The 18,777-nt window shown below is 39.4% G+C and overlaps 1 protein-coding gene across 5 annotated transcripts in view; it reads right to left on the bottom strand.

The window, feature by feature from the left end:
• FAM110B (family with sequence similarity 110 member B) overlaps positions 1-18,777 on the bottom strand; it is a 149,741-nt gene that overhangs the window by 53,890 nt on the left and 77,074 nt on the right. For 3 of the 5 annotated variants that reach the window (XM_081070319.1, XM_081070321.1, XM_081070323.1), the window contains one exon: positions 11,497-11,585. The gene's annotated coding sequence lies outside the window, so the exon portion shown is untranslated. Of the gene's footprint in view, positions 1-11,496; positions 11,586-14,203; positions 14,362-16,762; positions 16,948-18,777 lie in introns of those variants that run through there. The other 2 variants (XM_081070322.1, XM_081070320.1) reach the window with 2 other exon arrangements.

The raw sequence follows: 18,777 nt of genomic DNA, 5'->3' as shown, positions 1-18,777 counted from the left end.
GCAGCATATACAATCCCTCTACTCATATCTCTTCCAAGAATGAATATAGCCCACACATCGTATTATGGAAATATTTCACTGAATTCAGAATTTAACTATGAAAAATGGAAAATTCTGTCAGAAATATCATTTTATTGTAGGAGTTCTAAACTAGATATATGACTTAAAAATATCATTTGGGCCCTGATGGAACTAGGAATTCAAATCAGTAAAATAATGAACGGCTACGGAGTGACTGGGAAAGTGCGGAAATTCTGTTTTATACAGACTCACTAAATATATGTATACACATAATAACATGAAATTTAATGGAAAAAGTAAAAGCTGTGATTATCCTTTAAAATTAATTGCATCCTTTCACCATCATAGAAGGAAACCCTGTGAGTGGGGAGGCAGTGCAGGAGAGGTACACAGACTGTCATGGGTAATATGTTATCCAAGTAAAGGAGCCTGAACTTGACCTTGTAAGTGATGGGAGCCACTAAATGGTGATGAGGAGGGAGCAACATGGTGCTTTCAATTGCCAATGCACTTTGGAGTGTGCAGAACAGATCTGAGGGGCAAGGAGAGCAGCAAAGCTCCAAAGAAGGTAGGACTACGGTTTTAACTAGGTATCTGGTACTGAGCTAGGTATCAGGGACTTGTACTTCTGGGGAAGTCTCCTGGCCTTACCCGACAGATATATTTTTGGAAAGCTGCAAATTAATTTTGTAAGTCAAATCATATTTTCCCATTGATAATTTACTCATGTTTATATTAATTTCATTGATTTTTTTTTTTTAAATTGGCAGTGGCCCCTAAAGCCTAGAGCTTAGAATGTAATAAAGAACCTTGACGTTCCTCTTACCCATCAGGGCTGTTGAAGTGCAAGCGTGTTGTAAAATGTGAAAAGTCTATTTAAAAAAAAGGTAAATTGCTACTGCTGTATCAGTGCCTCAAATCAGACAGCTGGGAGCAAGTCAGAGATTTCAGTCCCAGACAGCCAGGTGACCCATCCAAGGGCCACCAGGTGAGGATGGAGGCGATGCATAGCACTGGTTTCATGGGGGCAGTACAATAAACATGCCTCAGGTGGAACTCTTGGTTAGCATCGACAGCAAGTTCTTTTGTTCAAAGAAACATTTAATGAATCTGATCTGCCAAAAGAATATGGTTTCTAAATTGGAAGAAAATAATTACCTCTAAAGTCCGAGAAACACCTGGCATATAAAACCATTACACTTGACATACTTTGGCAAGGTGTGTAAGAAGGATGGATCTGCAGCCAGACAAACATGGGTTCGAATCTCGCCCTGTGATGACCTGCTTCGTTCCAACAACTATCTGTTGTGAAAACTACAGGCTCATAAAGCACATAAAGGACTCACCACCACAACTGGCCCCTGGGACGTGCCCAATAAATGCTAAGCAAAACACCAGTGACAGTCTTTTACATAAGCAACATCATGTAAGTCATCACACCAGGAAGCTATTCGCCATGAACACTCCATCGTCTTCACTGAGAAATGGCGTCAGTACTGAAAAGCACTCTTAGAGCATCACTGTCCGTTACTGACCAGTGAGGAGACTGGAGATGAAAGGAGGCAGTTCAGAAAGCATTTTACAGATCACAGCAATAACGCACACATTTAAAACAGAAGTAGCACTCTCTACGAAACAGCTGAAGAAGCACACGGTAGTCCTACTTTACTAGGAGGCTAAGTGCCAATGAAGTCACTCTATAAAGTGGTCAATAAAATAATAAAAGCTCCTTATTAGTTTAAAATATAAGAACATTTCAGATGGCACTTCAAAACCAGGTTTCAACAGTCTTCAAAATAAGAGATCAATTGGATGCAAACGTCTAATAATCATGAAGTGCTTACCAACATAGCTGTATTTAAGATTAATAATTACACATGTAATTATTAATTATGCAAACATGTATAATGTCAAGGATCATTAATAAGGTCCAATGAGAAATGCTAAAATGCTACAGATATGGCATAAAATGTCTTCAAGTGATCAATTACTTTCCTGTTTCTTAATGGGAGATTTAATGTCATATATTTATATAATTTTTCTTAATTGTACATAGCATCTCTTAAGCAATTGCTTAGTGACCAAAGGATGTGAAGAGTCAGAGAGAGAGGCTCTCATAGGCTTCAGATGAAGCACTTTCCTTCAGCCCAGCACGCCCAGAGACGACCTCAGAAGGGCTGGAGGATCAGTGAGGGCAGTGATCACTGCACAGCTGAAGACCAGTGCAGCGGGAAATGCCACATGTGCAAGCAAATGGGCAGCACTCAAGGCCGGCAGTGAGGAATTGGTAGCTCCACGAAAGCAGAATGCAGCATATTACATAACAGGGACAAGTCCTGCAGCAGATTCAAAGCAGAGAAAATATACATCTGGTGGGGCAGAAAGTGAACATAGCCTTAAAATGCTTTATAAATACATGTGCCAGGTACATTCCAGGAAAATCCACTATACTCTCTAAAAACCCCTAAAGTGAAACTTTTTCAGGCGCAGGTTCAACAAATACATGCATCTTTCTGGTTCACAAAATGCCAAGGGTCAAAATTTTAAGTTAAATCTATAAGGGAATTAGCTTTCCAAGACTTCCTTGAATTAAATAGAGGGATATGGCCAAAAAATAATATATTTTTTTTGGGGGGGGTGATTTTTTTCCTTACAAATACAACATGAAATGCTGACCTACAGATAAAACTAGAAGAAAAGAAAATGAAGCCATGCTTTCTCTTTTATTTTTGCCATCTGCTGCCAGGTTTAAAGCAAGAACACAAAACCTGAGAGAGGCAGAGACGGCAGTGGGCTGGGGGAAAAGAGTCATGTAGTAGTGCCAACTCTGACTGCTCCAGCCCCACATGCTTCGTATGACCAGAGATGACCATGCTGCCCTGCCCTGTAGAACAGTGTCCTTACACTGACAGGAGGGTCCTGGGAGAACAGAGGGTAGGAGCTACTCCTCCTACGGTAAATGCCATTTACCGGAATTCTCCCAGCAATTATGTTATAAAAACCCCTGGCACCTGAGATGAACCTCTTGGGAAATATTCCACATGGAAGGTAAGAGTGAAGTTTCACCACCCACTCTTCACCTGGAAAGGTATACAAGGTGTTAATCTTTCCAGTGATGAGTCATGTTTTAAAAATTTGAAAAAAACTTTAAAAAAAATTGAGATTGAAGCCCATTGCTAAACTGGATGGAAGGAAAGAATGAGAATCTTATAAAATCACTTAATATTAGACATTCTGGCACTATTGATAGGACAAATGCCCTTTAGGTGATGCTTGAAAATAGTTTTGTTCATCTCTTAAGTGAGGTGCCCGGCAACACATTCCACTACCTCCTTTCCCATCCAGAGTATGAGATTCAAATATCAGCCAGGAGGGTCTAGATCACAAGAACATCTTCAGAGAAATGTTGACCCTAAGGAAAAATAGGCTGCAGACTTCTGAGGATACATAGAATAGACCCTTAGCACTCACAGCACATTCTATGGGCTATTAAAATAGACCCAAGAGTCAAATACACAGTTCAGTGGTAGCATCTTTCATATGCCATAGACTGTGCATTAGCCACACTATTCATTTGTGTAATCAGGGCTTCAGTTCTGCCTAAAACCCCTTAGTTTCTTGGACCTCCTCACATCTTCTTCATTTCCAACTCTAGGACGAGGAGTAGCTGCCACTCTTCTCAGAATGATTTTTCAAATATAAAGTTTTTATCCCTTCACAGCAGTGACTAAGACTCTGTCTCGGGGCAGGCAAGGTTTCTTATCCCCATTAAATCCCCTGAGGCACGAGACACTGGTTCCATATTTTTTTAAATGGGAATGATGAGCAGGCTAACATGTACACAGAGCATGAAGCCCGGTGAGTATGAACAGTGGGGATGGCTGTATGTACTCACTAGGCTGTATGTACTCACTAGTCAGCTCTGACATGTAATCTTTGGGCATGTGGAACCTCCCCCAAAATGCAGAATTAAGGCAACTGTTGAACACGGGACAATCACAAACAATTGAGTTTTTGAATGTTGAATCTGTGAATCCCTAGGGAGCACTCAGTTGGAGCTAAAAAACAGAATTGAATCTAAGCTGAATTTTGTAAACAAAACCATATTTTAAATGCAATTGAGCTGTCCAGATTTAAAGAGCCCTTTGATAAAGCTAATTATACCTTGATTACTCCCCACTATGACTAGCTTAAAGTTTAAGCTCAAGTTCTTATAATTCTATACCATAATATTCAACTATAACCAACTATAACAGCTTTCTTGTTTTTTTTTTCCTTCCTTTGTTTCTCACTCTGTTTTCTCCTTCCTTTCTCAAAGAGTAGACGGTCAGTGAAATGATGCTGGTGGTCCAGTTAACCCCCCATGTTGCCATGTCTGTATGTGATTCTACCTGCATATATGCTCATATCTTATATCTGTAAATGCTGCTATCAGAGCTTGTAAAAAGGCTGATGACAAACCCACAGGGACTTTCCTTTAAATGCACAACAAATCCTTCAGTCCTATTAAAGTCCACAAACCATTCACAATTCCTTGTAGTTTGCTAGAGTTTACACTAAATTCTAAAGATACAGAGTTAACAAATAATTCCTACCCTCAAATTGCTTGTCATCTTATAGAAAGAGGCAGAAGTAACTTACTGTCACCTAAGTCAGATTATGGTAAGTGCCCTTTATGTCCTCAGAGACTGGAAAAAGCCCATGACTACACACTCATAGCCATAAGGGACTATGAGTACATACCATGTTTCCCCGAAAATAAGACCGGATTTTATATAAATTTTTGCTACAAAAAAAACATTAGGGCATATTTTCAGGGGATGTCTTACTTTTTCATGTACAGAAATCTACATTTATTCAAATACAGTCATGTCATCTTCTTCTGGAACATCGTCATTATGTACTAAATGCATCCATCTGGCTGACGATCTTAACTGGGGCTTATTTTCAGGGTAGGTCTTATTTTCAGGGAAATACGGTAGAATATAAATTCTGAAAAAATGGAGATTTAGGGGTAAGAAATGCCTTCACATAGGAAAGGATATCTGAACTGGGCCTCACAAATGAGTGGGATTTTGATCGAGTTTCTACTTGTGCTTCTTACTATCAGTGGGTCTCTCTTTCCTCCCAAAGGAGATGCTGTTATTCTCCTCTTATGTTTTCTCTATGTCTATTTAGATGCCACTCTATTATGGACATTTCCAGTCTGTGTTGTTGAATAAAATTGTTATTTTTATGAAGGGCCTGCCGGGGTTGATAAATAACTTCGTTTGTCTTTAGGAAGTTAATCAGTCCACAGAACTGTGCTAATGCTGCAGAAAGATCTATAGTCTCCTCTAGGATTTCAACCTCAGCCCAAGTTCTCACAGTGCGCTGTAGGGATGTGTGAGGTGGCCTGGTATAGAGCACGGTTAAGGTCTGTTCATCCTTTCTGGGAGCCCATGCATTCTCTGCATTAGGAAAAATTTTTAAATGAATTTAGCATATAATTTGAGAATCATGTTTAAAGCAAGAATAATTTCAAGACTACTTATCAATGTACATTGTATATACCGAATTGGGACAAAATGTGTTCCATGAAATTGTTGAATAAAAGAATGCTAAAACTTCTTGGATTTTGCTCAAAAGTTTTTTTGTTTGTTTGTTTTCTTTGGATTTTTTTTAAACAAAAGAATAACTTTTGAAATGGGCCGCAAAGGAACTCCTGGACTTTGGGAATGAGGAAAACTGACAAGGATTCTGGATAAGAAGAGGCACAAAAACTCTGATGAGCCGGGTGTGTAGAGAACACGAGAAGAGTAATAATAGTTATTGACTTTGGATAAGTGTGGAGAGACCAGCTGAGAGGTAGTTTTAACTGCCAGGCTCTGGAATTTAAATTTAATCGACAGGTAATGAGAAAACGGGGTTTAGGAGCACGGAAGTAATATGATGAAATGTAAGAAATGTTCTGCTCACTAATCCGATTGGTCTGAGAGCAGAGGCTAGATGCAGCTGGCTAAGTCAGTAGTGGGGTTGTTTGGTGACGGAGAGAAGCCGATGCATGAGGAAGAGTCGGCAGGGCTGGGTGCCTGCTTGGGTATGCACCATAAAGAACCAGGAATTATTCAGTGGGGCTTCCTTCCAGAGGAAGGTCCTCCCATTGACTGTCGTAGTGAAAACTGTCTCTGATAAAGTGATGAGGCTAAGCTCTTTTTCAAATGTCTCCTATAGAAAATTAGATCCATGAGACTCAAATAAAAGCAAGAAATAAACTTCAGGACAATGACAGACCAAGATTCATCGATAGATGAAGCTGTGACAGTAGATATGTCCCAACACAACCCAAAGTCCATGCACAGAGACACATTTATCCTAGGTGTCTCAGTCTGTTTGGGCAGCTATAACAAAATACCACACACTGAGTGGCTTATAAACAATAAACATTTATTTCTCACAGCTCTGGAGGCTGGAAGTCCAAGATCAAGGTGCCCGTGTGGTTGCGTTCTGGTGGTGGCCGTCTTCTGGGTCGCACGCTTCCCACTGTGTCCTCACATGGCACAAAGGGCAAAAGGTCTCTCTGGAGCCTCTTTTATAAAGGCACTCATTCCATTCATGAGGGCTCTACCCTCACAATTTAAGCACTTCCCAAAGGCTCCACCTCCTAATGCCATCATGTTGGGCAATAGGTTTTCAACATATGAATTTGGCATGGGACAAAAACATTTAGACCACAGCACTACGGAAAAGTGCTTTTTTTTAGGCTATCAAAGAGAGAGACGTGTGTGGAGAGGATAGGATACTCCAGTTCTCACTCCCACATGGTCCTGATGAGCTTCCCATCTCTTTGAACTTCTCTGAGTAGTCAGAACGCATGAACGCTTTTTCAATCCACACCTAATAATGGTAGCAGACACTTAACAGGTTGGAGAATAAAAGGTCTCGATAGTCTAGCTTTTCTCCTGGCACAACTGCAATTACTCTGTATGTGTACTCTCCTTCTCTCTAACTGGTGTGCTCCTATGTTCTCTTTCTCTTGTTACTTTTCGGTCTCTTCTCTAATTAATTGAAGACTTTCCATGGTTTCCAAGAAGTCATGCTAATATCCCACCAGACATCCATGTTTGTGTTACTTTCCCAGTCTATCTTCCTTACTGCCCAATTTCCCCAATCCACTTTCCCATTCCATTTATGACCCCATCATTGTAAAGAAATAAACTGTGTGATAAGGGTTAGACAGAAGAGCCTAGGCAGACTTGAGGTTTATACCCAGCATATGTCTTGTCACATGTTGCCCTTTGGTGTGAGGTTTAACCTCTTTCATTCTTGCATCCTCATCTACACAGTGAAGACTCTAATACCTTCTCTGCAGGGCAAGTGAAGACTTCAGCTGAGGCACATGACGCCTCCAGCACAGTGCTCCTGGAGCAGGCCTTGCACAGATGATGGGCTTAGCTTTTCTGCTATCTTCGTAGACAAGCAATGACTACAATGACAATTAACTGATTTACATTGTAATAGCCATTAATAATTAACAACAACAGAAAAACCTATGCACACACAGTAACTTACAGAATTTGTCTTTCACTTGATTGAAAAAGAGCATTTTAAATATGCTAAATAACTTAGCTGGTAAGTTAGCAATTTAAATTGTAATTAATAGAGGCCTCTGGAACTTCATTAAATGGGTGTTAAATCTCCCTCCCCCAAACAGAAGTAAACTTTGTGAATATAGGAGTTATTTTATTTTAGAGAGAGGGATAACCCTATTATCTATCCTTCCAGAAGTCTATTAGACTTTTGTGAATAAGGAGAACAAATCAACTAAAACCCCTGCTACTTTTTCTAGAGAATGCCCCCTCCTCTTCCTCTTCTTTTATAAAAAGTTGTGAGCAAGGTCAAAAGCTTGGCTCTGTTCGACTGGACGGTGGGTCTCATTACCCTGGCCAGCTCTCTCTGGCTCCTGAAGAGACCTTGCTCAAGGTCAGCTGAGATGGCTTTGGAGGAGCCACACCTGATCGTACTGTGGAACCTGAGCTCTGAGTCATTCACTTGGCAAAGAGCTGATCTAGGAAAAGGCAAAAGTCAGAGAGATGCTGGCGTGAAAGGTAGATGAGTCATGGGCAAGGAACAAATCAATCGCTATGGAGGACCAGCTTTAGGGAACATTGAAATGGGGGGAAAAAAGGTGTTTTGGGAAAACTAGCACATATTTTTGGTCAGGCCCATTTATCACACACAGAAAAACAAAGGTTGGTTTTGCTCCCAGCAATTTCTCAAGTACCTAGCACGCATACTTATAAGAATCCATCCCAGATAAGTTTTGAAATAGGAAACTTTCCAAGAGAAAGTGACTATCAATTACTTCAGTTTGACTAAGATACCAAGAAACTAAAAACAAAGGGAACATTGTAACCTATTTCCTGAAATTGAACTCACATGATTCATACACAGAAGTTGGTGTTTGTGTATTCCTTTAAAGATGACCTACGTATACATTATACAGGTTTCATGTTCTAGATTGAAAAAACTCAGAAGTTTGATCAAAAGAATATTACAAGGTCATTTCATGCTTTCATTTGCTTTTTTATAGTTTCCATAACCAAGGGAATGCTTTGAAAAAGACCACCTTGTACTCTAACAACAAATCTTAAATGTACATATTGACGAGTAGCAAAAAACGTTAATGACAATATACTACATATGTCTTCATAATGCTACTTATCTGTAATTCCAGAGCTCAGAAGTTTAAATGAACTTTAAATGTAAAAAATTGCCTGAAACAGTTGAAAACATTTGGGTAATAAATAAAACTATGCTTTTCACAATAAACTTTAAAAAATGTTTCTACTATAGAAGGAAACTAAGTGTCCAACAGTAGACGATTGGATAAAGATGTGGTACATATACATCTATAAAATGGAATATTACTCAGCTATTAAAAAATATCTTACCATTTGGACTACATAGATGGACCTAGAGGATATCATGCTAAGTGAAACAAGTCAGAGAAAAACGAATGCCATATGATTTCACTTATATGTGGAATCTAGCGAACAAAATAAACAAATAAAACAGAAACAGATGGAGAGAGCAAACTGATGGTTGTCAGATGGTAGGAGGTTTGGGGGGCTGGATGAAAAAGGTGAAGGGATTAAGAAGTACAAACTGGAAGTTACAAAATAGTCACGGGATGTCAAGTACAGCATAGGGAATATAGTCAATAATATTACAATAATTATGTGTGGCGTCAGGTGGGTACTTGACTAATCAAGGAGATCACTGCATAAATGATAAACGTTTAACCACCACACTGTATACCTGAAACTAATATAAAACAGTATTGAAAATAAAATTGTAATTGAAAAATAAAAATATCTATTGTCTACATCCTTTCCTGGACCAATTAAATAATAAAAAAAGTTTCTATTTATGGGAAAACTGACAGAAAAAGAACTTCAAGTAACTTGCACACAGTGACTTGAAATTATCTGAGACTTAGATATAGTAGCAAGGATTTAGTGTTTACAACCCAGGTGACATTGAGTTAATGAGTCACATGGTTGAATCCTTTCTCATCTTCCTGATGCAGCACCTAGCTAAATAATAGCATTGACAAAACTCAGGATTGTTGCACCTGTGAAAGTAACATACTATCTTCTCCAGAGAATTTGTCAGGAAGGGAGAAAGGAGGGGGCCTCCACTTCTGCATGTCTATGCTGTCCAAGTCACCTCCCGTAGCTATGCCATGTAACCTTTCCAAAATTCCTATTAGTTTGTTGTTATTCTTATCTGACATATGGGAAACTGAGGCTTAGAGAAGTAAAGTCCATTAGCAGCGTTGGTGGGCACTGAAGTTACAGCCATGTCTGCTCAACCCTCCACCCACACCCCCACCTCGTTCTTTCCTGGCCAATAGGGCTGCAAATTCACCTGCTGTCAGGAGCCAGCTTGGTGAGCATTACCATCACCCGGCTGTGTAAGAGTGGGGAGAGGTGCTGGGAATCACGAGAGGGACCAATGGGGGGGCCCTGTTTGTTGGGGACTTCTCCTGCTTTTAGCACTTGGAAGTCCCATGTCCCAGAAAACCCCTCACTTGTGAACGAACCGCGATGTGTGGGCTCCTAGAATGATGTGGAGTGCAGAATACAAACCCTATTGGAGGCAGTCCCCATTAAATCCACCTGTGCCCAGGTGCAATCCTATCAACTGGGCTCTACAAGGCCTGTGGATGGGAGACACTTAGTTTCTTGCAGCTAATAGTAGCCCAAGGCTTTCATATCACTTCTTATATCTGGGGTAAGAAGATATGGTAATATGGTGAGAAGAGTGATGGATTTTAGTGAAGGGCCTTATTGGCTTTTGTTTGTCTCTTTCCAGAAGTTGGAGAATCAGCCTGTACCAGGCTGATTCTTACTTGTGAGCTTAAGTTAGATTCTGAGGTTCCTTGAGAGCAGTAACATACATCTAACAATGTCCTGAATAATGCAATAATAATAAACTATAAAATGCGTGGCATGCTAACTATATAGGCAATGGTACATTACATATGGAGACTCAAGGAAGGCTGTCAATCAAATCAAATCACAGGGTCCTGGGGACTATGGCACAGAGGTTAAGACTTTGTGTTCTCATGAAGGCTGCTCTTTACCGCTCCTCGACACTGCAGACTGAGTTAGCTGGAGAGCAGTCTCTCAATTTCCCAAACCTTTCCAACCTCCTCATGTGGTGATTTTGAACTCTCAGCCCCTCTGTAAGAAGGAGGAAAGGAACATTTGTACTCTGACCGCGATTATCCGCTTCCTCAACTCCTTCATGGGTCTCGCTGTAGGATGTTTCTGGGCTCTCTGTCAGCTTTGGAGACCAGGAAGAAATCTTGGGAGTGGCAAGGATGTAAGGCAAAGTACCCAGCAGCGTCTTCCATGGCGCATGCACATTCCCAAGTCTGCTGGCTGTCCTCCAACACCCCCACCCTTGGTCTGTTCCTTGGCTGGCATGTGGGTTCTGCCCTTGCCACACAGCCTCCATTGGGAGAACACCCTGCAAAAACCTCTCTGCCCAGAACTCCCAGGGCACTTGGTGCTGGCCCCAAACCATCTGGGCTGTCAGAAAACACCATCTCCTTCCCCAACCACGGACACTGTACTTTTCAATGGAGTAAGTAGATGTTCATTATTTTACATTGTCTTCAAATCTATGCGCGGCTAACTACCTGACTACTGACTATTGGTAAATATAATACAGTCTTTAAAAAACCATAACTATTAGCAGATACTAGAGGACATGTCATGGAAACCCTTGGTAAAGCAAATCATCATAATTGTTATTTCGGTCCTGGCTGGGAACTCAAAGGCTGGGACTCCTTTCTATTTTTGCAGACAGCAAAATACCTGAAACCTCAGCCTATTTGTCTTAATGTAAAAATAACATAGGTTTTTTAAAGAGAGAATCAATACCTTCTGCTGAGAATGGATCAAAGCAAAGCAATATACTTACTTGAAAGAGGAACAACTATTTTATGGATGGTAGGCAGAAGTCACGGGGACTCCTTCTTTTCTTAAAGTACTCTCTTCAGCATGAAATATCTAAAAATGGAGAAGAAAAACTGCTATTGCTTTTTTTGACAAAAATTGGCAGGCTATTAAATATATGTAGCAACAGAAAATGATAAAATTCTTTTAAAAATTGGTCAATAGTTTAAAAAAATAGATAAATGTGTAAGTAAACCAAAACATGTTAGTTTTTACATACTACATTTAGAAGCTAAGTGTTTCGCTCACTTCAACTATATTTTTTTAGGGAGACATTTAATCACTGGTACCAATTATACAGGAAGAATATAAACATCAAGTTGTAAGAAGCACATAAATGAAGGTTACAGGATGTCATCTCATTTCCAGAACTGAGTCCAAGTCGACCCGAGATATGACAGATAGGACGTTAGTTTCCAAGAGTCTATCTGGTACACAGTCCCCACTTCAGGACAGGAACCAAAGGTCCACAGAGGGACCAAATTCTGTGCTAGGCTCAGGGGGTTAAGACAAAAATCTCTGACCTCTGAGTTTACCTTCTAGAGAGACTAAAAACAATAGATACTAACTCAGACTGTCCCAACCGGGGTGGCAGTTGGAGATATTTGAGCAAAATCCTGAAGGCAGTGAGGGAGTGAGCCATGTGTCTACTGAGGGATGGACGGGCTTTCCAGGCAGAGGGGGGGCAGCTCCTCCTGAGGCAGGAGGAGCACAGGAGGCTGATGTGGTTGGACCAGGGAGTCTGGGGGCGGGGACACAGAAGTGGCAGCTAAGTCTGTGGTAAGAGATGAACCACCAGTGGGAAGCAGGTGACATGGAAGCTGATGAAGGACAGAACCTTGGGGGAATAGCTACTTAAAAGGTGGCCAGAAAAGGAGACTGGGAAGGAGCAATCAGCGACAGGAGGAACATGGAAAGGAGGCCAGCAGGGCTGGGGAGCTGCTGCCTTGGACAATCACCTCTGAGGAGAATACTTCCAACTCAGAGAGTAGGGGTGGTGGAAGGACGGCTTGTGAAAAAGGTGGTGTGGGAGCCTGAATAGGACAAAACACCACAGAATTAAGAAGGCCTCTGACTGCACGTCCTGAAGCAGCAGGAATGCACTCTCTGTTTTCATGTAGACATTTTACTGGTGGCAAGATCTAATGCAAATAGGTGACACTGAAAGTGGACTTCCCCTCCAAATGTGGCAAGATTTAAAATATGTCTAAATTCAATTAAATGTATAAGGAAAGCAAAAGGCCTTAATCACAGTAAGGGCCAAATTTTATGAGCTTGTCTTTAATAAGCACATACAAAATAAATGCCTTTAATAAATAAAAGAGTTAGCTAAATAAATAAAAGAGTCAACAGGCATCCAATAGCAAATGATAACTCCTGGCAATGTGAACAGTTCCAAAAGTAATCACTTAAGTGTACAACAGTAACGAAAGTATTTTGTGATTTCTTTAAGATGTATTTTTAAATTACTGCATACATTTAAACGTTTTTTTCAAATTCCATGTGATGCAAATATATTAAAATAAAAATACTTCCATGTAACAATCTATTCAGAGGTAGCTGGAGTAAGAAAAAAAAATAATGATTTATACAGTTGACTCGTGAACATGGGTTTGAATTATGCAGGTCCACAAATACATGGATGTTTTTCAATAAGTACTTATATTGTTTTCTATCTTCTGTTGGGAGCTTGCAGATGTGGAGGGCTGACTGTATGCATTGATCTAGACCATTTTATATAGGGTACTTGGGCATTGGTGGATTTTGATATCCAATGGGGATCCTGGAGAATGCCCTGTGGATATCAAGGGTGGTTAAGTTTTGAGGGAGTCAAAGGTTACACACGGATTTTCGACTGCGCAGGGGTCAGTGCCCCTAACCCCTGCATTGTTCAAGGGTCAATTTATTACAGATCAGAAATAAGATGACATTGTGAAACTGAAAGTCAACATAAAATATGAAATAGATCAGTGACCCACAGCGATAACCATTTAGCATTAGCAGTAGTGGACATGGTACAAGATGGGTGGGAAATAGTATGTTCTGCATCAGGCACTGCTCTTTTGCTCCTCCTGAAGCCTTCCCTTCCCCCAACCTTTCTAGAGAATGGGTCAGCCCTCCTTGAAATCACCAAGCTAAGTGCCTCTGTTCTGCTCTTTGCACCCCTATTATTTATTTTGTTGTCTCTCCTCCTCAGTAGGCTGCTTCTTGCAGTGAGGGCTGTGTCTTCTTTCTTTTGCTAATGCTTAGCAAAGAACCTAGCACATGATATGTGCCCCGAATTATAGAATAAGATAATGAAAGAAAAAATAAACACATTGAGATGAGAGGCCTAGTGTCACTGCAAATATCTTTCTAATCCAGGAAATTTTAGGAGGGTCAACCCTGAAATATTTATCCATTACTAATGACAGATCATCCGCAGTTCTGTCGATATCAAGACCCCCAAGTGACCAGTCATAACGCCACCTTAACTCTCACTGCATTGATTTCAAGTATTTTTTTAAAGTGTCAGAAATCCTCAAAAAAGTTGGTATTTTGACTATTTTATGCATTTAATAACAATTTGAGCTGCTTTGTACATAAATGACATTTTTTATTTATAAAACTTTTTGATATATTCATTTGGATATATCCAACCATCATGGCAAAAGGGTTAAGGTCTTACTTACAAGAAAGAGCATGTATTGCTATTCCTTTGCTCCTTCCTTTTTCACAATTATTTTTAGGCCTTGCTCAGCCCAGTTGTTTTGTGACACATCATACTCTACATGAAGTGACTTTTCTTTTTTAAACTAATGACCATTTTTCCTGCTGTGATTACAAGCGCCTAAGGAGAAAAAGTTAGACAGTATCACTTACAACAGATAATGATTTAATTTGAAAATAATACATGTTTTATACTTTGGTTCATGCTAATAGACCGTGTTCTGATTGGTCAGAAATGTCATTTTCTCATCAGTAAAGAGCTATGGAATTATATGGTGGGAAGAGAACAAAATCTTAAAGTGTCCAAGCAATTTATTTTTATTTTCTTATGTTAGAAATATATAAAGATTCCCCCTAATGTAGGGGGGAAAAAAGGTGGTTCAGTTGAAGCTAAAAGTACAGATTTTGTTACTTTGCAAAAATACAAATAACAATTTATTTAATACTATTAGAAAAATATCCCTTTAGGATACATGGAAGGCCCTTTGGGATATGACAGTACATAACACAATATACAGATACATTTATATTACGTATTTAAGAAGTTCCTCCTAGACACAGAAAGTCTTTTAAGATCCAGCCCTTGAGACTCAACACTTAGAACTGCTTCCCACAGCTTTTAGTGACACACAGCCTAACAGGGCTATGCTCACAAAACGAGGTTAACAATGTTTATTTGACAATAATTCACTTTTAAGGTAGCCTACTTCTTGGAAATTCTCTAAGACCAAGGTAATTTAGGAAGTATTTCAGGAGATTAAGAGGAGAGGGAAAGTCAACTTTGGAATCGCATCAATTTATTCTTCTCAAAACGAGAATCCAAGTCTAACTGTGGGTACAGAGAAAGGTTATTCTCTATGTCTGCAGCAGGAAGTATGTCAGGTAAAGAACAAAGGAGTGAAACAGGAGAGTGGGGTCTGGACATGTGAAGAGAAACATCGCTATAATCGAAACTGCGTGCTCGCCACTGCTAGACGACCTTCTGAAATCTGAACGAGGCGTGGTTTGTCACAAGGGAGTCCAACTGGGAAGTAAGTAGAGCGACCCTTCTCATGTTCATTTCGGCACACATGGTAACTTAAAACTGAAGACACTGCAGATTGCTTAAAGTCATAGAGACCGTGTATTACAATAAATATCAAACTTTCTTATTATAGACGTACTGTATTCCAATTAATGATCAACTTTCATAATATTCTTTATTCTTTTCCATAAACCTGGTATTTGAGTAAAATATTACACTGGATGATTTAGTATATCTCAGGATGGATTAGGGAGGCGGTTTGGAAGAGGGGCAGTGAAGCAGTAAGTAGTCTGAAGTTTTCCTCTACCAAAGAATATACCAAACCCCTTTAACCAGTATATAGTTTTAAATCAAGCAGTCAGTTTAACAAAGTACTTAAATGGCAATGTTTGGCTTTTCAGGAGCAGGGAAATAATTCCTGACAGCTTTCAGATATCAGTAGGGCTCTCCACTAATGCCAGACGCATGGTGGCAGCCAGCCAGCCGTGTGACTGGTGACTCAGTACACAAGTTTCTGTGGTCTCCACAGTCTGATACGTACGGTAAGCATGTTAATTTTTAAGTTGGAGGACTAAATGGTAGCAGGGGGCTCTTCTGGAATAAAACAGAACTCAAAGGAGAAGGTACAATGAGAAGCAAAAACTCACACTGCATTTGTTTGGGTTTCTTTCAGCTCAGCCATGGCCATTTAAATATTTTTCCTTCAGAATGTCCCATCTTTATTACAGAATTTAAGGTTACTTACTGTTTAATTTGGAAAATAATCCAGGCAACCATTAATAGAAATTTAAAAATGTTGTCAAACATTAATCCAAGTGGTAAGAACCCCACCTTCCTGTGATTAATTTCAACTCCAAAAGCAACATCCCTGTTAAACAAAGCCCGGAGTGAAAAATTCTCTTTGGCACAGCTGAATACATACCTATAAGTATTTTTGGCAGAATGGGATATGCTAACATTCTCTTTGTTAAAAAAGCTTAATGAAAACTACAAAAGATGAAACAAAGAAAACCATCCAAAATGAAGGCTGCACTCATCTTTGAAGAAACAATAGCACATTACTTCTGATACGACCCTGCACTGACATCAGGAGAATTGCTGCCCCATCCTAATTAAAGTGTGTTTCACTGAACTCACTCCTTGATTGCTCATTATTCAGGGGAGCCTGGACTCAATGTATACAAAGTCAACCAGGCACTGAAACACACCTCCAAAGACACCTAAATCGATGCAACATCGGGTTTTCCAAAACAGAAGCGAACCAATAAGAATCACTTCCCAGCACATGCACTCTTGAATCCAGGTAAAATTCCTTCATGAATAGGGTAGCTGTTTACCTGCCAAGTCTTCTCCATGAGCACATATTTTAGTATGGAACACTGGAGTATGCATGCTATTAACAAAAAAAACAAAGCAAATTAAACAGATGACACGATGAACATGCTTCATTTCATGCATGGCCATGTTTCCCTGTGAGATAAAGACTCAAAGTAATTACCATGAACTGAAACTTCCTCACTGATCTCCGCAGCTGGCAGTTAGTGAGTGCTGAGACGCTCTACAACAAAGACAAACGCACGCCTTCTCCTCAATGCCTTCTTCCTTCTTTAACGTTACCAGCTAAGCACCTCCACCGCTGCCAGAACACAGTAGAGTATCTCTGTATCTATGTCTCCAATGCATAAAGAGTACAGTGGAAACCTATCAAACTGGTGAGCAGCAGTGCTAGCAACCAATGAGAGGCTCGGGCAGAATCCAGCACATGCTCTCTGAGGCTCAGGCTGTCACCAGCGTTTAGCAGGCTGCTAATCTAATTATAGCTAGTTTGCTAGCACAGAGCTATTGGAGCAAAGCACACGAGCAAATTAAATTTTAATAAATTAAACCCCACACACAAAATCATCTTGATTTCCCGTCATTTTGAGGATTAATCTGTCACCTTGTAAACTGTAAGTGATTTTTAAAGTGCATACTTGTTTTTCCTCCAATCTAGAGAAACAAAGAGTGGTTAAATCAATGTACAGTACTACCACCTGACAGACTACAGATTCCTGCACTGAGGAATAAATAATGCAATCAATACCATGAAGATATTAGTGATAGTTCTATAAAATCTGAATCTCCCTTTATTTACCCTGATTGCCAATTTGCCACTTACTTGTCCTAAAGTCCTAATTCGTCTCCAATGTAGTTTGAAATACCGTGCAAATTTCCATGCATAGTAAAAAAATACTCATCAAGATGTCAAAAACCATAATCTTGACTATAATGATGAATAATAATTCAGAGCTACACGGGATGGAAAAAGGATATCAGAAGTCATTGTAAGAGCAAAAATTAAAGAAAGTTGCCCACTGTTGAATCCAGGTAAAATTGTTATGGAGTTAAAATCATTGTGGGGTTTTTGTATGGTCTTCAGTAAAATATTACATAATTTGCCTAGATTAAGCCTACAAAAATGACCAGTTATCAAATAAGGTGTCTTATTTTGAATCGAGCTCTAAGTTGAATAAAAAAACTCAGATGAATAAAACTCATAGCTAAGAAAAAAACGGGAAATCCATTATGAAAACAATAGATTTTCAAAGTCAATGCTGTTTACTTCTATGACTTATGATAATCAAATCAAACTTGATGATACAGTTAATCTAATAATGTACTGAACCAAAACAGAAATTTTGCTGGTCAGATTCAGAAGCATTCATGCCCACAAATTTTAGTGAAAAATAAAATCTTAGATTTTATTTTATATATTAAAATTTATCTTTTAAAGAACTGATCTGTGTACTATTTGCTTGTATGCCCTTTGACCTTCGAGTTTTCATAAGCCTTTAATTTTTACATTATCAATACCGTATTCACATTATTTTCCATTAACAAAAAAGTTTGCCCACTGAATAATTAAAGGGTAAAATTGATTCTAGGAGCCAAATCCTGTGAGTGGCAGTTAGGTGCATAGGTGAAACGCATGCATTCTAATAGCCAGACTGCCTGGCTTTAAGTTCTGGATTAGCTACTTTCTACCTGTGTGACTGGGCAAGTGACTAGATTTCTCTGTGTCTCAGTTGAAATAATGGGAGATACTATGCAGGATTATTGCCCCTGAGCTATAAGCACTTAGCACAGAGCTTGGTTTTGCACAAAGTGCGTTCTAAATTAAGCTATTATTAATAGTAGCAATCTTTTCATCACACTATATCGTGTACCTTCTTTTCTAATACACACTACTCAAAAGAGAAGTATCTAAACACTTCTCTATTGTACAATTTATCAGAAACACCATTTAGAAGTAATTAATGGTGACAAGCTAGTGGCAGAATTGATTAATCATACAGAACCATTACTGTTTTTCACTGTGGTAACAAAAATTATTTCTCCAGCTTCTTTTTGGGTATGTAATATTCACTAATTTCACTTAATTCTATGTGAACCAATCTTAAAAGGAATTTTCAGGAAATTGTGAGTTTATAATTATATTTCACTAATGACTTGCAAGATATCAGGGGTGCCAAA

The sequence above is a fragment of the Rhinolophus hipposideros genome (genome assembly GCF_964194185.1).
Source record: "Rhinolophus hipposideros genome assembly, chromosome: 13".
Taxonomy (NCBI): domain Eukaryota; kingdom Metazoa; phylum Chordata; class Mammalia; order Chiroptera; family Rhinolophidae; genus Rhinolophus; species Rhinolophus hipposideros.
The sequence above is the reverse complement of the archived record's forward strand: the minus strand, read 5'-3'. Positions and strand labels throughout refer to the sequence as shown.